At 36.0% G+C, this 25,076-nt stretch overlaps 1 protein-coding gene across 8 annotated transcripts in view; it reads left to right on the forward strand.

Annotated features, from left to right (window-relative positions):
* The window catches only part of AHI1 (Abelson helper integration site 1), a 212,151-nt gene that overhangs the window by 136,597 nt on the left and 50,478 nt on the right, over positions 1 to 25,076 (forward strand). Inside the window, exon 22 of one of the 8 annotated variants that reach the window (XR_014311910.1) lies at positions 23,280 to 23,776. The exons of 6 other annotated variants lie outside the window; for them this stretch is intronic. The gene's annotated coding sequence lies outside the window, so the exon portion shown is untranslated. The remainder of the gene's footprint in view (positions 1 to 23,279; positions 23,777 to 25,076) is intronic. One more of the 8 variants, XR_014311911.1, reaches the window with a different exon arrangement.

Below are 25,076 nucleotides of genomic sequence, written 5' to 3' on the forward strand. Positions count from 1 at the left end.
AAAAGCCCAGGGCCAGACGGCTTCCCGGGGGAATTCTACCAAACATTTAAAGAAGAACTAATTCCTATTCTCCTGAAACTGTTCCAAAAAATAGAAATGGAAGGAAAACTTCCAAACTCATTTTATGAGGCCAGCATCACCTTGATCCCAAAACCAGACAAGGATCCCACCAAAAAAGAGAGCTATAGACCGATATCCTTGATGAACACAGATGCGAAAATACTCAACAAAATACTAGCCAATAGGATTCAACAGTACATTAAAAAGATTATTCACCACGACCAAGTGGGATTTATTCCAGGGCTGCAAGGTTGGTTCAACATCCGCAAATCAGTCAATGTGATAGAACACATCAATAAAAGAAAGAACAAGAACCATATGATACTCTCAATAGATGCTGAAAAAGCATTTGACAAAGTACAGCATCCCTTCCTGATCAAAACTCTTCAAAGTGTAGGGATAGAGGGCACATACCTCAATATCATCAAAGCCATCTATGAAAAACCCACCGCAAATATCATTCTCAATGGAGAAAAACTGAAAGCTTTTCCACTAAGGTCAGGAACACGGCAGGGATGTCCATTATCACCACTGCTATTCAACATAGTACTAGAGGTCCTAGCCTCAGCAATCAGACAACAAAAGGAAATTAAAGGCATCCAAATCGGCAAAGAAGAAGTCAAATTATCACTCTTCGCAGATGATATGATACTATATGTGGAAAACCCAAAAGACTCCACTCCAAAACTGCTAGAACTTATACAGAAATTCAGTAAAGTGTCAGGATATAAAATCAATGCACAGAAATCAGTTGCATTTCTCTACACCAACAGCAAGACAGAAGAAAGAGATATTAAGGAGTCAATCCCATTTACAATTGCATCCAAAACCATAAGATACCTAGGAATAAACCTAACCAAAGAGACACAGAATCTATACTCAGAAAACTATAAAGTACTCATGAAAGAAATTGAGGAAGACACAAAGAAATGGAAAAATGTTCCATGCTCCTGGATTGGAAGAATAAATATTGTGAAAATGTCTATGCTACCTAAAGCAATCTACATATTTAATGCAATTCCTATCAAAGTACCATCCATCTTTTTCAAAGAAATGGAACAAATAATGCTAAAATTTATATGGAACCAGAAAAGACCTCGAATAGCCAAAGGGATATTGAAAAAGAAAGCCAACGTTGGTGGCATCACAATTCCGGACTTCAAGCTCTATTACAAAGCTGTCCTCATCAAGACAGCATGGTACTGGCACAAAAACAGACACATAGATCAATGGAACAGAATAGAGAGCCCAGAAATAGACCCTCAAATCTATGGTCAACTCATCTTCGACAAAGCAGGAAAGAATGTCCAATGGAAAAATGACAGCCTCTTCAATAAATGGTGCTGGGAAAACTGGACAGCCACATGTAGAAAAATGAAATTGGACCATTTCCTTACACCACACACGAAAATAGACTCAAAATGGATGAAGGACCTCAATGTGCGAAAGGAATCCATCAAAATCCTTGAGGAGAACACAGGCAGCAACCTCTTCGACCTCTGCCGCAGCAACATCTTCCTAGGAACAACGCCAAAGGCAAGGGAAGCAAGGGAAAAAATGAACTATTGGGATTTCATCAAGATCAAAAGCTTTTGCACAGCAAAGGAAACAGTTAACAAAATCAAAAGACAACTGACAGAATGGGAGAAGATATTTGCAAACGACATATCAGATAAAGGACTAGTGTCCAGAATCTATAAAGAACTTAGCAAACTCAACACCCAAAGAACAAATAATCCAATCAAGAAATGGGCAGAGGACATGAACAGACATTTCTGCAAAGAAGACATCCAGATGGCCAACAGACACATGAAAAAGTGCTCCATATCACTCGACATCAGGGAAATACAAATCAAAACCACAATGAGATATCACCTCACACCAGTCAGAATGGCTAAAATCAACAAGTCAGGAAATGACAGATGCTGGCGAGGATGTGGAGAAAGGGGAACCCTCCTACACTGTTGGTGGGAATGCAAGCTGGTGCAGCCACTCTGGAAAACAGCATGGAGGTTCCTCAGAATGTTGAAAATAGAGCTGCCCTATGACCCAGCAATTGCACTATTGGGTATTTACCCTAAAGATACAAATGTAGTGATCCAAAGGGGCACATGCACCCGAATGTTTATAGCAGCAATGTCCACAATAGCCAAACTATGGAAAGAACCTAGATGTCCATCAACAGATGAATGGATCAAGAAGATGTGGTATATATACACAATGGAATACTATGCAGCCATCAAAAGAAATGAAATCTTGCCATTTGCGACAACATGGATGGAACTAGAGCGAATCATGCTTAGCGAAATAAGTCAAGCAGAGAAAGACAACTATCATATGATCTCCCTGATATGAGGAAGTGGTGATGCAACATGGAGGCTTAAGTGGGTAGGAGAAGAATAAATGAAACAAGATGGGATTGGGAGGGAGACAAACCATAAGTGACTCTTAATCTCACAAAACAAACTGAGGGTTGCTGGGGGGAGGGGGTTTGGGAGAAGAGGGTGGGATTATGGACATTGGGGAGGGTATGTGCTTTGGTGAGTGCTGTGAAGTGTGTAAACCTGGTGATTCACAGACCTGTACCCCTGGGGATAAAAATATATGTTTATAAAAAATAAAAATTAAAAAAAAAAAAGAAAGTAGCATTTAGCCAAAAGGGTTGCTACAAGATGAACCTATATGGAATGCAAAGGAAATGTTTTTTCATGTTCTTCAAAAGTGAAAAATTAAATTTGGGTATTTATGTAATAATATTACATTCAAAATAAGTATTTCCCAGATGGAAGAAAAGATCCAGCAATATAAACAGGGCAGGAAAAAGATGCAGATTGGATTTTAACATTTGGCAAAAGAGTAGGATAGGGCACCCTTGCCAAGGAACTTATCTAGTTGGTAAAATGAGGAATGTTGAAAGAGTTCATTTTTGGGTCTAAAGTTCTTTGAATCTCAGCTGCCCTTACTGTTCCAACAGAACTAATAAAGCAGAAAATCTAAGCACGTCTCTGACAGTCATCCCTTGAGCTCTCACTCATCATTACTCTCATTCATCTTCTCAGAATTCAGTTAGAATATGCTTCCTTATATTATTCACATGGTATTTGTGCCCACCATGTCACGTAACAAATGCCCATCACCATCACTGCTATTGGAAATTGCCTGTCGCTTAAGTGGTGGACACAGCTTAGCTGTCTTCAGTAGATAAGAAACATCCCTTCCTTTCCCTTTCCTTCCTAAGTCCCTTCCCTATAGGACTAAATCTCCACCTTCACAAGCCCAGTGCAAGGTGAAAGGATGCCAAGCAATAGAATATGGCATTCAGGGGTCTATGCAAGTTGGCCAACACGCTGGTTGGAGAGCATGTGTAGTACAGTCATGGAGAGGCACTGGCCAGGCTGCCTGGTGTTCCACTGAAAGAATGCTGCTCTTCTTTTTTGTCCACTTCAAACTTTTTCACTGTTTTTCCTAAAATAGGAAAAGGCATGTTCAGTTATACAAACTTGGTGGAACCTGAGGAGTAGGGTAATCATGACTCAAGGACAATTCCAAAGAGCCTAAATTTTTTTAAAATAGTACATACATCTAAAACATTTGAAAACCAAAGAAATTAAAATTATTTTATTTTAGGCGAGGTACTTTCTTAATTAAGCCAGGAGGTATCTAGAAGTATGAACACATGGTTCTCATAAGACCTTACTCCAGAGGAATTGTTTTCGTTATTTTTCCCTTCTGTGCAGCAAAAAAAGCAAGTGCTAGAAGAGTGTCTGCTCCCTTACAGACTTAACCTAGGAAGACAGGAGCCAGAAGGTGGAAGCTCTGTTTATTGATATGAAGGGGAAGTGGTAATATGCCCTGCCCAGAACATTTGCTTAAGCCCCTAACCTTTTTTGTAGTATTTACTGTTGTCGTAAGTACAGTCTATGTTTCTAGGGTATCAGTTAGCCTGTGTGCATTAATAGATGAATGATGTCAGTATGAAAGCAGAGAGATTCTTTTCTGATGTTTTAAGTGTTAAAGCAATCAGAGGCTGGCTTTCTCACCATCGAATGGAAAGATGGAGCAATTTTTTCAAAGCCAAAAAAACCTTTTTTAGTGACTACTTTAGTTGCTGCTAGTACAAATGAAGGTGCTAAGACATTTCTCCCAATTTCAAAAAAATTGTCTTATTTGATGGATGAAGTCTAAAACCCGGATTGGATTTTTAATTTTGATGAACTGGGCTCTATTGAAAGTAAATATTTTTAAGGACCTGCATTTCAGGAGAAATCTCATGGATGCTAGGCAGTGAAGCTGCAGAGTCTCAGGACTGACAGACAGTAATGCTGGGAGCAAATGCCTGCACAGATTTCACACGGCATTAGCACTTTGGTTAGGATTGTTACTGACAGTACCCTGGTGACGAAGTACCATAGATTTTAAGTAGTTGTCAACAACCAGATTTTTTCCATAAACCCTGCTATATTTAATTCACAATTTTAAGAATGTGAGGCCTTATAGCAGAAAAGCATATAAAAAATAAAGGAATATTAGCTCCCCTACTAAAACATATAATCCATCAAGAGAAGGAGTTGATGTTTTATTTTTTGGGTTTGATTTTGGCTTTGGTTTTTTGTTTGTTTTGTACCTCTCTCTCCAGTTTGACATTTCATTGTATTGTATTCTATTGTTTTGTATTGTAATTGAAATGTACTTGACACACAGTGTTACATTAGTTTCAGGTATACAGCATGATTCAACAGTCCTGTAGCTATGTGCCCTCACCAAAAGTGTAGCTGCCATCTTTGACTACAAACACTATTACAATACCACTGACTATAGTCCCTGTGTTGTACCTTTTTTCCCCATGATTTATTCATTCCATAATAGAATTCCATACCTCCTACTCCCCCTTCACCCATTTTGCAGCTTTTAATATGGTTAAGACTATCATTTTACCTTGGTCTCCTCTTTTTTAGCTTAATTATATCATTTTCTTCTACTTACATTAATCTATATTGTTTCCATTCCAGTTTGTTCTCATTCTTAGGAAAGGTGGTATCCAGAACTGGGCTTAATATTCTAATCGTAGTGAAAAATGTAGTGGTTATTATTGGTTTCTGTAATCTGAATATTGTGTTTGATACTAAGCTATGACCTGCCATCACTCCTTGAGGCTTTAAAGATGTGCTGTTAAAATATATTTCCCATTATTAACAGATCTGTGCCTCGGTATCCTCATCTCTAGAATGGAGCTAATAATAATACCTACCTTATTTAGTGTTAGACTGTTGTTTCAAGTACTGAGTACAATGTCCTACACACAGTAATCTTTCAGGTATTAGCTTAATACTATTTAACCCAAAGCATAGATTTGTTCATTTATCCTTATTGAATTTCATTAGTTTATTTTTGACTCACTATCCAGCCTGCCAGAATTCTTTTGAATTCTATATTTTTTCCATGTACGATAATAGCTCTTTCCCAAACTCTGTAACATTGACAGATTTTTATAATACCGCTTATTAATTATATTTATTCAAAACATTAGAAAAATATTGAGCAGTGAACGAAACTAAAACAGCAATAATTTCCTTGCATGTGGACGATTTAAGTTTTTATTTGTTAAGTCATTTTGTTTGGGACATATTATTATTTAAAAGCAATTTCAGTGTTACATTGCATTATATACTTTAGCAAAGTATTTACTTGCATGTCTTTTAAAATAAGATTTGGTGATTACTTGAAATTTTTCTTCCAACCAGTATAAAATTCTATTCTTAAGGAAGCATTAATATAGTCCATAGCAGAAACCAAAACTGAGTTGATCATGCCAAAAAAAGGAAGGAAGCAATCGTTTAGAAAAGAAAAAATTTAGCACTAATCATCTTACAGAGTATTATTTTCCATGTCGGGGGAAATTTAATCAAAAGTCATCACACTAGTGCTCTGTTTTTCCTGCCTAGATGGACATTTATATCTGCAACTATTAATATTCCATAGATCCTTTTATTTTCCTTGACAAAATACATACATTTCTCTTCTGGAATTTATCCTGCTCTTTATCCTGCCATTATCTCAGGGTCCCCAGAGATCAGTCTTTGGCAGAGTAGCAGGACAGCATTCAGTAGCACAGACACCTCCTCGTATAACCACATAATTGGGTCACAGATTGGCTTGATGCACAAAGATTGAGATAAATCCCTAGAGGAAATGAAACTTCTTTCTCTGTGTCTTGAATGAAACTTCATAAAGTTTTCATATCACCATACCTCTGCCTGGCATTATATATCTTATGGCAACATGAGCAGACTTCTCTGAGAGCACTTTCCGGATTCAGAGCTTATTTGCCAAACCTAGAAATAAATTTTTGCTTTGGGAAATGGAATTGAAGTTAGTAGATCCGTATTTGGTTTCAAAAATAGTTTGGTGTTCTGCAGAAATATTTTACTACAAAACACCTTTCCTCTGTGATAACTTGAAGAACTTTAGGAGTTGAGTGGTAATGATTATACATATCATTTATTGGGCAATGACTGTTTGCTAAACACTGTGCAGAGTGTTTTATGTAAGTTATATCACTTGAATGTCATAAGAGTTCTAGAAAATAAAAATACTGTCATCATCATTTGCCAGTAAGGAGTCTGAGACACTGAAGGTCGTTAAATATCTGCTAGAAACAATTATTGGATGTGTTAATAAATTATGGTCGATGAACCACAAATATTAATTCCCTAAAAGTAGAGTCAGTTAATGAGAATAAACCATTACATACTAATATCACTCAGTGGCATAAGGAAATTGGGAGCAGCTCAGGTAATGTTAACATCAATTAGCGCTTATGAAAACAGTTGATGGTTTTAAGAGCCCTGCTATGTACTCTATATTACTTCATCTGATCTTTGTATCCTCACTGTAACTTGTAATGGGATTGAGCAGGTGTAGTCATGAAAGGTAGCTGAGCATTACGGGAAAGGCTGACCAAAATAACAGCTAAAAATGTCATGACGGCCTGGATTTGAGGAAAGCACTAGCCATATAGGACTCTTCCCTCTGAATAAATCTAATATAAAGTTACCTAAGAAAGCCAATTTTAAAAAATACATACTTTGGAAAATATCCACCTGCCCACCAAGACATTTTAATCAGATATGATTTGAGGTTAGTGGATGGAGTCTTAGTAGATTTCCTGGAAATAATTCAGTTTTAATAGCTGTGGGTGAGTTAAAGTCATATAAGTAGCAGAGAGTAATCTGGATGTGAGAAGGGGATCTTGGGGTTTGGTGGGAAGAAAGGGGCCCAGAAGCTGTGGTTTATCTAGTGCACTGGCAGAGTCACCTGTGACCTTGAGAAAGGAAATTACAGACACCTGCTGCACTTCAAACTATGCTACCCACATGCCACAGACAGCTGTTTGAAGAACTGGAGTGAAGGAATGAGAAGGTAATTGTAACTATTACCCAAGAATGAGGTGATTGGGCTTCATCCCTTCTTCCTTGAGACTTATTGTAAAACTCATTGTATACATGTAAGTTTCAGCTGATACCTAAGTATGACTGACTCCTCAATTGATGTTTCTGATCTTATTCTTTCCTTTCTCCGTTCTGCTAGAAAAATCTTTGTAAGAAGTACTTAGGCCGTTAACAGTTGTTGACCCAAAGAACCTAAAAATGAGTACAGCTCAAAATTCCTGTCTTCCCAGGACTTTCATTGGGCCTTTCCATGGTAATTTTCTGTCACTGGTGCTACTAGCTGCTTAGTTCTTACCAGCAAAACCTTGTAATATACTTACTCAGCTTAGCTCTCTCTCTCTCTTATGTCCCACATGTATTTCTTTCTCTTCCATTATATTTCTGCAGTTGAACCTCTCTTGTCCATGGTTCCATAGCCAGAATCAGGGCTCTCTGCTGTTTCATGGAGAACTCTGTATTTTTGCTCGAATCTGTTGTTTTATTTATCATAACCAATTTTACTTCCCATAACCATAATTTCTGTGATGCTCTTTTTTGAATCACAGCTTTATTTGGATTTAATGAACATAGCATAAAATTTACCCTGATAGGGGTGCCTGGGTGGTTCAGTTGGTTAAGCGCATCTGCCTTCAGCTCAGGTCATGATCCCAAGGTCCCAGGATTGAGCTCCTTATTGTAGTCAGGCTCCCTGATCAATAGGGAGTCTGCTTCTCCCTCTCTCTTTGTCCCTTCCCCTGCCCTTTCTCTCTCACTCATTCTCTCTCCAAATAAATTTTTTTAAAAATTTTACCCTGTTAAAGTCTATAATTCAGTGAGTTTTAGTATATTCACAGTTTTATAACCATCACCACTCTCTTTTAAAGTATATTTGTTACCCAAAAAAGAAATCCCATACTCATTAGAAATCGCCACCACCGTCACCACCTCTCTCTAGCCCCCGCAAATACTAATCTACTTTCTATCAGTATGGATTTGCTTACTCTGAACATTTTATATAAATGCAGTTAAATCATATGTGACCTTTTGTATCTGGCTTCTTTCACTTAGCATAATGATTTCAAAGTTCATCTGTGTTGTAGCATGCATTAGAATCTCATTCCTTTTTATGGCTGAATGATATTTTGGTACATGGATATACCTTACTTTATCCATTAATCTCTTGAACATTGGGTTGGTTCCATTTTTAGCTATGATGAGTAATACTACGTAAACATCTGAGTATAGGTCTTTGTGTGGACATGTTTTCGGTTCTCTTGGGCATAAATAGTACTGGAATTGCTGTGTCATATGGTAACTCTCTGTTTAACATTTTGAGGAACTGCCCAAATATTCTTCAAAGTGGCTAAACCATTTTATAATCCCACCAGCCATGTATGAGGGTTTAAATTTCTCCATATCCTCACTAACACTTATTATTGTCCTTTTTACTATAGCCATCCTAGTGGGTGGAAAGTAGTATCTTGTGACTTTGATTTGTGTTTCATTAGTGACTAAGGGCAGAGCATTTTTTAATTGCTCTATGTGTATCTTCTTTGGAAGATCTATTCAAATCCTTTTCCCATTTCCTAATTGGGCAAATGTTAAGTCTGTTTTACTATATTATTAATTAGATTTTTTTAATGCATGTTATATAAGTATATGTATATATTAGATTGAGAGATTATTATGCCAAATGTAAAAATGAATTGTTTTTAGAAATTGAGTTAAAGTTAGCAAATCTATAATTAATTTGGAAGACAGGACCACATTTATAACTGTGGGCATCCTACAGAAATATGTTATTACAAAGCCTCTATAATAACTCAAAGAACTTTAGGAGTTAAATAATAATAGTTATATCTAACACTTACTGAATGAGTACTTACTGTGTGCCAGGCTTATGATGTATAAATATATACATGCTGTATATACATCAATTGCATAACTATATAAATTATATATAAATATGTAAATATAATTATGTATGTCTAGTTGGGTTGTCTTTTTATTGACTTGTAAGAGTTTTTTATATACTCTGAATACAAGTCTTTTATCAGATATATAATTTGCAGAAAATCGCTCCCATTCTTAGGTTGTCTTTTCTCTTTCTTGATTATGCCCTTTGAAGCACAACATTTTTTAAAAATTTTTATAAAGTCCAGTTTATCTACTCTTTTGTCACTCAGTGTTTTGATGTCTTATCTAAGAAACCATTGTCTGATCCAAGGTCACAAAGATTCATTCCAGTTTTCTTATGAAAGTTTTATACATTTAGTTCTACCTTTAGTTCTAGAATCCATTTTGAGTTAATTTTTGTATATAGTGTGAATTAGGAGTGCAACTTTATTTTTTTGCTTGAGGCTATCTAGTTTTAGCAGCACCATTTATTGAAAAGACTGTTCCTCCCCCATTTAATTATCTTGGCACCCTGTCAAAAATCACTTCACTGTGAATGTAAGGATTTATTATCTGGGCTCTTAATTATATTGCATATAATTCCATATTGCTGTGTTTATATCTGTAAACTACTGTTTTAATTTCTGTACCTTTGTAGTTTTAAAATTAGGGTATGTCCTCCAACTTTATTCTTCTTCTAGTTTGTTTTGGCAATTCTAGGTTCTTTGTTTCCATGTGAATTTTATAATCCCCTTCTCAGTTTCTGTAAAATTTTTGATAGGGATTTTGTTGAATCTGTAGATCAAAATTGAAGAATATTTTCATTTTACTATTAAGTCTTTAATCTAGTAACATGGCTCTTTCAATTAATCTAGATATTCTTTAATTTCTTTCAAAGATATTTTATGATTTCCAGTATATAACTCTTAGACTTTCATTTGAAGTACTTCATTTTTTTATGAGATTGCAAATGAATTGGTTTTATATTTGGATTGTTCATTCCTCAGGTATAACAATATACTTGATTTTTGTTTATTGATGTTGTATTCCACAACCTTGTTGAATTTATTTATTCTAAAAGATGTTCTGAGTGGTTTTTTGTGCATACCTTCTGATTATCTATATATAAGATCATGTCATCTACTAATAGAGGTAGTTTCACTTCTTCCCTTCCACCCAAATGCCTTTTTATTCCTTGCCTAATTATCCTAGCTAGAATTTCCAGTTCAGTGTCTTGTTCCTAATATGGGGCGGGGGGGGGCTTTCAGTCTTTGACCATTAAGTATGCTTTTTTGTACATCGCCTGTATCAGGTTGAGAAAGTTCCTTTGTGTTCTTACTTGTTGAGTGTCTTATCAGGAAAGGAGGTTGGACTTCATTAAATTATTTTGCATTATCTATTGAGGTAACTATATGGGTTTTGTCCTTAATGCTATTAATGTGGTCTTTTAGGGGCACCTCGGTGGCTCAGTCTGTTCAGTACCCAACTCTTGATTTTGACACAGGTCATGTTCTTAGGGTTGTGAGATCAGTCTCACACTGAGCAGGAGCCTGCTTAAGATTCTCTCTCTCCCTTTACCCAACACGTATATATTGGTCTTTTACACTGATTTTCATGTTAAACCAAACTCTCATTCCTAGGATAAATTTCATTTGGTTATGGTGGGTAATTCCTTTTACATGTTGCAGATTCTGTTTACAGGTGTTTTATTAATGCTTTTACATCAATATTCTTAAGAAATCTTAGCCTTGTCTAGTTTTGGAATTACAGCAATACTCCATAGAATGATTTGGAAAGTGTTCATTTCTCTCTTACTTTTTGGAAGTGTTTGTGAAAGATTGATGTTATTTTTTCTGAACTGAACCTTTGGTACAGTTCACCAGTAATGCATACCGTGTGGGGGCTTTTCTTTGTGGGAAGTTTTTTGATTGCTAATTCAATCTCATTATACTCAGGTTTTCTTTTTCTTCTTTAATCAGTTTTGTGTCTTTCTAGGAATGTATTCATTTTATCTAGGCTACTTAATTTGTTAGCATACAGTTGATAACAGCACTCCTTTTTATTTTTCTAAGGCCAGTTCTGTTATCTCTTCTTTCATACTTGATTTTATTAATTTGAATGTTACCTCTCATCTCATGATCAGTCTAGATAAAGTTTTGTTAATTTTATTGATCTTTCAAAAGAACCAATTTTTAGTTTTATTAATTTTCTTTATTCTTTTTCTGATTCAATTTTTGGGAGTTTATAGTTTTCCAGGAATGCATCCATTTCATCTAGGTTGCTTAGCTTATTGGCATATAACTGTTGATAATAACTTCTGATGATTGTTTCTACTTTTTCTATCTGCTATCTCATTTACTTCCATGCTAGTTTTTATCATTTTCTTCCTTCTGTTACTTTACATTTAGTCTTACTTTTTTAGTTTTAAAGTATAAAATTAAATTATTGAGTTAATATCTTTCTTTTCAATAAAAGCATTTACAGCTACAGAATTTCCTCGGAACACTGCTTTTTGTTGCATTCGTACAATTTGGCATATTGTGTTTACTTTTTTGTGTGTATCTTTTCCTAATTTCCCAGGTTGATTTCTTTTTGATCTGTTGGTTATTTAGGAGTGTGTTGTTTGATTTGCACACATTTATGAATTTCCCAAAGATTCAAAACTGATTTCTGTTTTTATTTCTTTGTGGTTAGAGAACATGCTTTCTATGATTTCAGGAGTTTTTTTAAAGGCTTATTTTATGGCATAGCTTACAGTCTATCCTAGAGAATGTTCTGTGTGCATGTAAGAAGGATATGTACTCTGCTTTTGTTGGGTGCAGTATTCTATAGATGTCTGCTAAATCTAGTTGGCTTATGGTATTGATCAGGTCTTACGTTTCCAGATTGATGTTGGGCCTAGTTCTTATCACTGTTGAAGGTGGGATATTGTAGTCTCCAAACATTGCTGTGGACCTGTTTCACATTTTAGTTCTACTAGTTTTGCCATATGTACTTAGAGGCATACATACTTAGAAGTTGTATTACGTGCACATGTATTTATACATACTTATGTCTTCCTAATTGACTGACTTTTTTTTATCATTTAGAATGTTGTTCTTTGTCTCTACTGATGATCTTTTTCTTAAATTCTATTTCGCCTGATACTATAATAGCCACTCCAGTCCTCTTTTGATTTCTGTTTGTGTGGTTTATTTTTTTCATCCTCTTTAATTTTTTTTGTCTTTAAATCTAAAATGTGTCTATTATAGACAACATATAGTTGGATCATTTTTTTTCCCATTCTGATAATCTGTGTTTTCTGTTTGGAGCATATAGTCTATCTACATTTAAAGTAATTACTGATGGGGTAGAATTAAGTCCACAGTGTCGTTTTGTTCTCTTTTTTTGGGAGGGAGAGGAACAGAGGGAGAGGGAGAGAGAGAATCTTAAGCCAGCTCCATGCCTAGCATAGAGTCTGATGCAGAGCTCCATTTCACATATCTCACAACCTTGAGATCAAGTCCTGAGCCAAAATCAAGAGTTGGATGCTTCACTGACTGAGTCACCCAGGCACACCAATTTTGTTTCCTTTTCCTTTTTTTTTTTTTTTAAGATTTTATTTATTTATTTGAGAGAGAAAGAGAACATGAGGTGGGGAGGGGCAGAGGGAAAGGGAGAAGCAGACAAGCAGACTCCCCACTGAGCAGCGAGCCCAGTCAGGCTTGATCCCGTACTCCAGGATTATGACCTGAGCCAAAGGCAGATGCTTAACCTTCTGAGCCACCCAGGCACCACCCAGTTTTGTTTTATGTCTGATATATCTTTTTCTTTTATTTTTTTATTTTTATTGCTCACTTTTTCTAGTTAAATTAATATTTTTCACTATAGTATTTTAATTCCCTTTTTTTAAAAAATATGACTTCTCTTAGTAGTTACCCCGAGAATTACAGTTAAAATTTTAACTTAAAACAATCTAGTTTGGATTAATATCAGCTTAATTTCAGTAGTATGTTAAAAGTTTACTGTAATGCAGCGATTTTTCCTTTTATCTCCTTTATACTATTATTGTTACTCAGATTACAGCATTATACATTGTAAGCTCATCAACACTTTTTTATAATTATTTCCTTATGAAGTTGTCTTTTAAATCAGATGGAGGAGTTACAAAAAAAAAAAAATACCCTTTTATATTTATCTATGTAGTTACCTTTTCCTCTGCTCTTATTTCTTCATGTAGACTTGAGTTACTGTCAAAATGCCCTTTTGTTTCAAACTGAAGGACTCCCATAGTTTTTCTTAAAGGGCAGATCTGCTAGTTATGATCTCTGTTATCATTTATCTGGGAATATGTTAATTTCTCCTTTTTTTTTTTTAAAGATTTTTAAAATTTTATTTATTTGAGATCACATGGAGGCAGAGAGGCAGTCAGAGAGGAGGAAGCAAGCTCCTTGCTGAGCAGAGAGCCCCAATGCGGTGCTCGATCCCAGGTCTCTGAGTTCATGACCTGAGCCAAAGGCAGAGACTTAACCTGCTGAGCCACCCAGGTGCCCCTCTCTTTCCTTTTTAAAAGATAGTTTTGCTACATGTTGAATGATATGTGAGTCTTTTAGCACAAAATGCTGAAAGTCTATTCCTACTAACTTTTGACCTCCCAAGATTTCTGATGAGAAGTCTGTTGTTAGTCTTATTGAGAATCCTACGTGATGTGTTTTCTCTTGCTACTTTCAAGGTTCTGGGTCTTTGTCTTTCAGTAGTTTGACTGCAATATTTCTAGATGTGGATCTTTTTAAGTTTATTCTTTTGGAGTATGTTTAGCTTCTTGGATGTGCACATTAATGTTTTTCATCAGATTTGGGGAGTTTGGGGCCGTTATTTACTCAAATATTTTTTTCTCCCCTTTCTCTCTTTTGTCTCCTTCTGGGATTCCCATGCATATGATAGTATAGTTGGTATCCCATACATCTCTGAGGCTCTGACATTCTTCTTTTTTATTTCTGTTCCTCAAACTAGGTAATCCCAATTTACTTATCTTAGAAGTTCACTGATTCTTTCCTCTACTGATTCAAATCTCTTGAACGCTTCTAGTTAATATTATAATTTGTATTCTATTAATACAAATTTTAAACTCTGAAATTTGTATTCTATTAGTAATTTCTGGTTTTAAACTCTGGAATTTGTATTCTATTAATAATTTCTGGTTTTATTGGTATTTTCTAATCACTGTGACATATATATGTAAACATACGTGTGTGTGTGTGTGTGTGTGTGTGTGTGTGTGTGTGTTTGTGTTTAACCAAGTAAATCTATGTCTGGGCTTCCTCAGAGACAATTTCTGTTGACTTATTTAATTCCGCTGTATGGTTATACTTTACTGCTCCCTTTTGTGTATCATAATTTTTTGTTGGTAACTAGACATATGAAATGGTATAATGTGGCACATCTGGAAATTAGATTTTCTACACCTGCTCCCCATGGCATGTCATTTTTGTTATTGTTACTGTTAATATTTATTTAGTTGGTGACTTTCCTGGAGTAATTCTATATTATAAAGTCTGTATTTTTTGTGTTGTTTGACCACTGAGGTGTCTGTTTGGTCAGTTAATGGTTGGATAGAAATTTCCTTAAATGCCTGGAACTAAGTTCTGTAGCCTTTTCCAAGGGGTTCTGTGTGTGTGTTGGGATTTGTTTTCATTGCTTCAATAGGCAGCTTATAACTCTGCCTCACTTACACTTCACTTTCTGCTTGCAAAAACTATCAAGGTTAACCAGAGATGAAAAATTAGAGCCTTCTCTGGGCATACACACAGTCCTGCACATGCCCATGGCCTTCTAGGTTTCCAGGAATGTTAGAGGTTTTCAGAGTATCCTATAGACATGTCATTTCCCAATTTTGTCTTTCAGGTTTTTTGTCCAGTTCCTTATTTGTCCTAACTCATATCATCACCTAAGTTGCCACTCTTTGTTTTTGACAAATGCCCTCAGGATACAGCTGTACATACTGCTGGCTCTGAGTCACACCATGTAAAGACAAGCCCAGAGAATGGAACTTGACAGACTTTTCAGGAGCTGCCATGTAGGTCATATAGTGGTACTTCTCTGAATATAGGACTTTGGAGACTTTGAGCCTATTATGTGCTATCTGGTCACTGCTAGCCTGCTAGGTTTTGGTTACCATAGTTGTGAGTCTGTTTTCAAGGCTGCCATAGAGCTGGCAAGAGGTTAATGGGAATGGGACAGGTTAAAACTCCACAAATCTTGCAGTGTTTGCCAAGATTCATCTGGGGTTTTTGTGATTACATGATCCTTGGATTGTTGTAGTGCTTTGGCTAATATTCAGACTTCTTAAAAAGTTAGGTTTGACCATTTTTTGTCAGTATTCTTGCCTTTTGGAAGAGCCAGATTTTCTCCCCCTTTCCAAAAGTGCTTCTCTACTCATTTGTTCATAAGCTCAAGTTTTCCATTTGCATCTTTAAAATTCTATTTGCCAATTCTTGTTTTTCCATTTGAAATACTGTTTGGTAAGTTTTATAGTGTCTTACTTATATGTATACATCTCCATACATTACACAATTAAAATTATATAGTAATGTAGGGATGTTTCCCATTAATCTTTTTCATATCTTTCTGTTATTCTTATCTTCTTCCCCACTAAACCAAATGTTCACATGTGTGTACATGAGCTTTCCCTACAATATTTGGATTGACATTAGAATTGGAAATAGATGAGCATCAGTGCTTAAGATGAGCAGTGAATTATTGATGTCTAGCTATTAGCAACCTGAAAAGCTTCTCTCTTTACATTTATAAACTGATTACTCAAGTTTCTTTTGCAAAGTCTTTCCTAACTAACTCTGCCTATAGTCATTTTAGTAATTCCCTCCACCCTTAAATATAAACTGCAGTAATCAGATGGGCACACATGTTAAGATACATATATAAGCTGTCACGTTAGCCCAATTTCAGTTTGCCACCTAATTTCCCAGTTCATTGACCTCAACAAATTGTGACTAAGAAGCTAATATAAAGAAAATGTTTTGATGATCTTCTTCAAGTACCTTCTTTTATAGAAATACCAAGTTTTTAACACCTTCCTTTCAGCATAACCCTAAGGAAAGTCACAGTGAACCAAGCAGCCTCATATTTACTTGGTTCCATGAAGGCCTCTAACTTCAAAATTAAATATGTAAATTTACAGATTAGAAGCATAGGTTTAGGAGATTATGAGACTGACACACTGCCCACTGCGCTAAGAGGGCCATCATAGGCTAGGAGAAAATAGATCTACTACTATCTAGAATCTTCCAGTCTGTGATTTAGGCAAATAAAAATTATTTTAGTTTGTAATTAAAGAAATTAAAAGCATAATAAATACTAAATACGGTGGTGGTTATGAATGTGTGTGTATGTTTACAAATACACACACACACATGCATAGAATATGCATTTTGTGCACCTAGGTGGCTCGGTCAGTTGGGTGTCCAACTCTTGGTTTCAACTCCTGTCATGATCAGGGTTGTGAGATCAAGTCCCACTTCAGGCTCCACATTCAGTGGGGAGTCTGCTTGAGATTCTGTCTCCCTCTGCCCCTCCCCCTACTCATGCGCTTGCTTGCTCTCTCTAAAATTTTTTTTAAAAAGGATTATGCATATATACCCTATGTGCTTTTCACATCCCTGGCATGTAGTAAATATTAAATAAATGGTAGATACACATATTTCTGGATATAGCTAGATGAATACATACATACCTATAGCATAGCAGATTATTAAATAACAGTAAATGTATATCGATGCTGAGAAATGACCCAAACTGAGATTTATATACTTGCTTTAGAACTAATACATTTAAAACCTTGGTTGAGTAAGACTAAGACATATAAATGTAGCGTTGTTTTTATGTAAAATATATCATAAACAAAGCAGATTCTTATAAATATATTAATTTCTGCTAAACTTTAAAAATAAAGATTTATAGTATATAATGCTTGGAACAGTATGTTTTTCTTAATTTTATTCTAAGCATTTTCAGGTCAAGAACCATAGGCTGCATTTCTTTGTCTTTCCCATACTGTGTACACTGCCGTATATATAGCATACACTTGAGATATTTATTATATGAACGAGATATCAATTAATTCATATTGTTAGAAATTGCTTATAATTTGAATGAGTTCTGTTAATAAATTTAACAAATGTATTTAGGGGTGCTCTTAAGTAGTTCTCAAAAGTTTCTGTAATATCAAGGACTGCAACTCTTTAAAGTTAGGGTTGGTGACCAGAAAATCTTGAAGATGACATTAAGCATCAAAAAGAGATTTAAATTTCGTTCTCAAAAGACTTGTCTCCAGACCTTACATTACTTTTAAGTAATATGTCTATTATCCCTATAGTGGGTGTTTAAGCACAGAGATGTATACCTGTAGTTCACTCTAAAAAAAAAAAACAGTGGAAATTGCAGCTCACTTAGACATTTTTGAGTTCCTGTACATGCCTATTCAAGTTTAGAAAAGACTTTTCCTAAGTAGTTTTGCAATACAGGTCTATTTGAAGACCGTTTCCTAACTTATTTATCTATATTTATTTTTAAGTTTTTAACATTTATCTGTTTGTCTCTATAGTCTTCACAAGTTTATACATTTTTCATTTTAATATTTATAAATTTTCATGTTTCAGTATTTTAAAAATTCTTTTACTACCTCTCACAGCTCTATGACTTATGAAAAGACCTGGCCAGGAAAGCAGCATCTACACATAGATAAAACCAAGTAATAAATGCGGTACAGTAAAGGAAGAACATTCACTTATCATAAGGGATATATCTCTATCTATAATCTCTATAAAACACTCTCTTTAAACCATGGAGTATAAAATTTATAACTACTAAAACTGTGTCTATAAATTGTTCATAAATATGTTCTTTGCAAATACTTGAATTTATTTTTGTTTAGATGTGTTATCTGCATCTAGCTCTTTCTTACTAATACTTTTTTATTTACTCATAGCTCATGGTTTATTAAGAGAATTTAAAGAAATTCATCATCCTTTTCTGAAGGAATTATAAATTATTATTTTAGAATTTAATGTGAGCATATACCCTGGTACTATGTATCAGCAACTTGAAAGTAGATAAACAGAAGAGTAACTTTTACAAATACTAAGAATATCCCTTTTCGGAAAAGAGCTACCAGACCAAAAACAATGAAACATGCAATAAAACATAAGCTCTCTTGGAGCATGGATCTTTTTTGGTATGGTTCCCTGCTGTCTTCCTAGCCTGTAAGAGTAGCTCACTCATAGTAGGGATGTCATAATTATTGCCAGATGAACAGATTTGATTTTTCAATTGTGCTTATTTTTCTATTTTAAAAGTTTTACTAATCCTCAAGAGATTGTAGGGAAACCTAAGAAATATTTGCCCTGACTCGTAGTTGCAGTTTGAGCATGTGCTTTTTGATAAGATGACAAAATAGATGTTAAATTACTCAAATCTGGAGCTAGTCAACATTTCAGCAAGACAAGAGGAAAGCTAAGTGACATAAGTAAAAATAATAGGAAAGGAGGAACAGGTTCACTTTTTTTTTTTTTTTTTTTTTAAGTTTTGCCAATAACACTTTGTTAAAAGATTTGGCTTTATATTTCTTACCCATTCAGTTGCATACTTGATATGTGCAAAAAACAAGTATGCATGTTTTATAAAGTAGATCATTGAAATAAAGTATTAACTAAATAAACTTTAGGTATGTTAGAATCATCTGGAAGGCTTGTTAAAACACAGATTCCTGGGCCCATCCCCAGAATGTATGATTTTAATTGCTCTGGAATGGGGCCCAAGAATTTGCATTTCTTTTTTTTTTTTCCTCCCCCTAAAAATTAGCATTTCTAACAAACTTCAGGTAATGTTGCTGTTGCTGGTTTGGAGACCACACTTTTGGGACCCTAATCTAAACCAGTGATTCATAATTCTTCCTTTCCTATCCCTCCCAAGAAGGAAAATTAAAGTACAGTGTCATTTTTTTCTTTACTAACAAAACAAAAATCTGTAGTCTAGTCCAAAAAAATTTGCATCATTCTCTTGATTTTTTAAAACACATCTCAACAAAAAGATACATTTTGGAGCCTTTTCAAATGAAGCACTAAAGATTCACTATAACAAAATATATAAATTAGATTTCCAGTAAGAAACATTTTAAGTGAATACTAATCATTGTATAAAATGAGTAGCTTTATTTCTGAAGTCCAAAGGTCAAGCCATTCATACTTGTCAAAGAAGTAGTATTTCCGAATGTTAATTCAGAAGAAATGTTTTACTGTCATTGTTCTTTATTTATTACCAGGAGGCTTATCCTCTGTAGTTTTGCAGCAAACAAGCTTTTCCAATTCATGGATGATCACAAATTATACAGTTACACTATTACCCAACAAATTAATATTTTGAATTTACTTTAAAATCTATGAATGCTCTTCTTTTAGTATAGTTATTGGAGTGCCTGGTATAAGAGACTTTTAAAGCTGGAGGGTATACCATATACATACATAGCATCAGGCCCACACCCCTTCATCTACAGACATCCAGTGTGTGTTTTTGTGGTATGCTTCAGCCTTGGATGCCCCAAACAGGACTGGAAACTCAAAGTTTTGATTCCTACTTTAGTATTCTTTCCATTACCCTAGTTACTTTACCAGAAGGTATTTGGATCAAATATTTTCAAATATTTGTCTGATGAAGTGTATATAAAGTTCACATTATATAGCAGGATAGAAACAGATAGTTTGGTACAGAAACAATAAACTTTGTGCAATTATTTACTTTTTTATCTCTGTTTTCTTAATTTATTATTATTATCCAGATAAGATCAGTTCAAAATAACAGGACCTTAGTGTCTTTTTTTTTTTCTTGGTGTCTTTTTTATAAATATCTTTTGGGTATCTTACACAGTACTTACGGAAATAATCATAAGAGATCATGTATATTTTAGCACATGATGCTTAATAGGGCTGTATATTTCTTTACTCCTTGCATGAAGTAAAATATAGGTCCAGTGTCACTCTTAGAAAAGTATTTAGTCTTTGGATATTCAGTAATGCCCTTCTGTGCAATTCAGAATTTGTTGTCAAATTTGGTTTCCTGCTAACATTTTTTAATCTGTTCCTTGTTTCTATTTTCATAATAATGATCAAATATTCTGTAATTGATGTTATTGAGGAATGAGGCTTTCTTAAAGCTTATTTTACTTGTTAAGTAATTACTGGGGGCAGTGGGCAGGCAGAGCCAGGGCAGGAAAGAGGGCCTAACGTGGAGGCTGGCTGGCTGCAGCTTGGCTGGTGAGCTGGCACACCAATGCTCAAGTGCACGGTGCTCAGTGAGACAGGGTGCTGGGCAAGTTTACTCCTGAGCTCTGTGCCACTGACACCTTCCTGAGCCAGTGGGGCCTACCATCTGCAGAGCAGGCAGCACCTTATGAGACTCTGACACAACAAGTGTGATCAGACAGGAGGACTATGGTTGTCTGAGGCCTTTAGCTTATCCAGTTTCTGTTTTCCTTTGCTGCTCTGTAGCCTCACTTCAAAATGTGAAGGAGGAGGGACACCTGGGTGGCTCAGGGGGTTGAGCTTCTGCCTTCTGCTCAGGTCATGATCTCAGGGTCCTGGGATCAAGCCCTGCATTGGGCTCTCTGCTCAGCAGGGAGCCTGCTTCCCCCTGCCTCTCTGCTTACTTGTGATCCCTCTGTCAAATAAATAAATAAAATCTTAAAAAAAAAAAAAATGTGAAGGAGAAATAGGTACCAGAACTTAGGGAATACACACTAAATGTGCCTCATTTAACAGGAACTCAGACTGATCTGTAAAGTGATCCCAAAGCTTTAGCAAGACTGAATAATATAAAAGAAAAACCTGTGTTTGTAGAACAAGGACAGAAACTAGCAAAGAAGACAGGCGCTGACAGATGGAAAGTTCAGCTTTAACCCAGAAAGGGTTGAAAACACTGTGATGAGGCTGTCATAGCCATTTTAAGTCCAAAGAAATACACAGTTAAAAAAAGAAAAAACAAAACAAACGAACAACAAAAAAATCAAGATGTATAAACTGTTGTTTGAGTTGAAGTGCTACAGCTGTACCTAAGACCTCTTCTATGAAGAAGTTTACAACTGAAAAGAAGTGGAGGGTAGGGGGAGGGGTCGGCAGGATCCCTGTCCTCAGAGATTTACAGATTCATTAAGAATGTTTCCTAAATGTCCAAGCAGTAAGAAACAGCATCTGAGACACAAACTATTATAAATATTTTGTTTCAGGTAGCAGTTACGTCTCTCAGGCTGTTTCAAAGTTTTAAAAAGCTGCAGTCCCATCACATTGTAACTACATAAAAAAACAATGCTGTAAGTGGAGCTGCCTGGCTTAAACCATACCCATTTCTGCACAATCCTTACGGAATCTGCGAAAAGAAATATCTGCTCTCTTTGCTCCAATAATTCTAAGAACATTCAAGAGCATGTGAGTCGCTTTCTGTTTACCCAGAGTGGTAAAAATCACAAGACCAGCCACACAGCCAGAGGTCACTCTAAGGATAGAGGAGAGGGCCATTCATGAGGAGAAAATACATAAAATAAAATTTAAAAAAAAAAGAAAAGGTCATATTATCACTTGTGCACAAGTTAGGCTTATGTAACTTAAATATTTCTCTATAAAAGATTAATGTGCTTTCTTAAGGAATGCGAAAAATATAATAGGTTGTAAGTGCCTTTATCATGAGCACTAAAACTACATATTTTAGTTACTGTGCTTTTAACTGTACCAAGGCATCTGGCAAAAATAAATAAATAAATAAATAACAATTACTGAGATGTTACTTTTTTGTTTCACCTTACATTAATTGGTCATAATCCTGCCAGTAACCATAAAAGTACCCTTAATAAGTCTTTGGCTGAGTACTGATGTGCCCATGTTTGGGATAAATCTCCATAAGGAAAGAACCATCAGGAATTAGTAGGCTACACAGAGAATGGGAACAATTCATATTCCCGACAGCCAGGTTGAAAAAAACCTTATAATATGTGGGCATCAAGTAGAATTATCAGGAGGGTCACATCCTGGTAGTGGGGGTTACTGAGCCCTAGACTAAAATCCTCCCTAATCCACTCTAACCAACTTAAAATCAAACCTGGAAAGGGGAAAACTGATAAGGGGAAAACTGTACTCTAAGATAACAAACTAAAGCAGCAAGGGAATTCCAGTTCCTATCTCAAAGCCCTTTCAGGTTCTTTTTCCCTACCCAGTTTCCCGCATGCATGTCAAAAGTACCAAGTATGCAGAAGTAGAAGGGTATAAATTACCCTCCCTGCTTGTGCTGGGGCGGGGGGGTGTCAGACCTTTGGAGAACACTCTCCTCTGAGCCCACCAGTGTTAAAAAAAAAACCTCCAGTTGTCCAAAGTCTCTGAGTGCCCCTTGGTTCTTCCATCAGGATCCAGTCCAGGTTCCCTAACAAAACTAACAAGTAACTACATGCCAGAAAAAGGTCCAACACTTTGTACAAGTACAAAGGTCTTATACTCTTTAAGGGAGTACAAGAAAATCCAACATTCCCCAAAGTAAAATTCACATATATTAGTTTTCTAGGGCTATTATAACAAATTAGCATAAATATGGTATGGCTTAAAACAAGAGAAGTTCATTCTTTCAAGAGTATTTAGAGGTGGGAAGTCAGAAATCAAGTTAAGGAAGGAAGAAAGCAGAGGGAAGGTGATGGGATCCAGATGCACATTGGCTGCAGCCTAGCACAAAGAAGTTCCCCAGTGACCAGAGAGTCAGCTGGGGCAATCAGAGAGGAGAAAGTACTCAGGTGTCTGAGTTTATTCAACATAACTTAGCCTGTTGAATGACTTGGAACCATTATGAATATTGATTCTTTGATTATTTTAGAGACAAAGTTGCAAGAAATCTCTGCTGCTGAAAAATACTGGTTAATGTTCCTTCAGTACACTGGTTTCAAGAACCATTGACACTTCTTCAGAGACAACAATAATCATGAAAAATCTCTCAGAAGATAATATAAAGAGGAATTCACCTAAATCTCTTAAAACAACCTGACAGACTCTGCTTTATTAAACCAAGAAATTGTCTTTGGCAAGCACTGCTTGGAAGACTGAAAAATGAACATCAAGAAATTAATTAACTAATTAAAAAAACAAAACAAAAAACCCACAATGGCACCTCCCTCATGCCTGCACCCAAGCAGTTTGGCTGGCTATGAGAAAAAGGAACTCTGACTCTATCTGAATCATGGACAAAATTTGACCATTTCCCAGACCTGTCATTACCAGGATGGGCACGTAAATGAATGCTTTTAAACTTATTTTGCAGAAAGATGTCATAACTCCTCTGTCAGCTCAAAGATCTTGCCAAAGATACTCTGTCATGTAAGTTCCAGAACACTGTGTGGTATGTTGTAAAAGATACTCATCACAAGAATGGTCAAGACTAATGACAAGAGCTACCAGAAGACAGAGAAAATATAGATGCAGGATTAATTTAAAACACACCTCTTGATGGGATTGTGTCTCCCAACATTTTTTGGTTTTTGTTTTAAAATTGATTGATTGATTGATTGATTGATTTGAGAGAGAGAGAGCATGACTGGGAGGAGGAGAGAGAGAGAGCGAATCCCAAGCAGACTGAGCTTAGAGCACCATGCGGGGCACTCTCTAAGGAACCTGAGATCACAACCTGAGCCAAAACCAAGAGTCAGACATTAAACCAGCTATGCCACCGAGGCACCCCTCCCAACTTTTTTATGGAGCTTTACTTTACTCTGAAACAGTGAGATTATAACAAAGTGTAATTGGAGATGGGGAAGACAATTTATACAGAATCCACTGCAAATCAAAACAAGCAGAGAAGTTTACTGTGTATACTAAGATGCTCAGAAGAGAGTAAGTAGTCCTCAAATGAGAAGATGGCATATTGGATGAAAACACACACTGGAATGTAAAGCAGATTATCATAAGCCACATGGCTGTACCTTCAGTATGAGGAAGGGAATGGTTATAATTCCACTGCCATAATGTAGACTTGGCATGTGAAGCACACTGATTCCTCACTGTATAGCAGTTTTGCACTTTCATGTCAGTAATGGTATGAGGATGAGATTCTCCAAATACTTCCTTTGCTTTGAGAGATGTAGCCTCCCCAGCTATCTCCCTCCTGAGGATATTGGTGACAAGGCCATTCATTGTTTCTGCATCAGGAAATAATACTATTATGGTGTTGGATGCAGTACTGTAAGCTGGTAAGGACCCAAAATAGCTGGAAGTGAAGTATTGGCCATTTGCGGTGCCATGACAGGCCGTAGTGAGTGATTGCCCAACACCATCCAGCTGTAGAACTGTATTAGTCTGCCAGGACTGCTGTAACAAAGTACCATCAACTGAGGGCTTCAACAAAAATGTATTTGCTCACAGTTCTAGAAACTAGAAGTCCAAAATCAAGTAGCCAGCTGGGTCAGTTTCTTCTGATACCTCTCCTTGGCTTACATACAGCTGCTTTCTCAAAATGTCCTCCTGTGTCCTCATGCACATGTGCTCCTGCTATTTCTTCCTCTTTTTTGTAAGGACACCAGTCCTGTTGGATTAGGGCCCCACGCATATGAGCTCATTTGGCCTTAAGTATCTATTTAAAGGCCCTCTCTCCAAATACAGCACCTGATGAGGGCGTCAACCT

Source organism: Mustela nivalis, assembly GCF_964662115.1.
Source record: "Mustela nivalis genome assembly, chromosome: 5".
Classification (NCBI taxonomy): domain Eukaryota; kingdom Metazoa; phylum Chordata; class Mammalia; order Carnivora; family Mustelidae; genus Mustela; species Mustela nivalis.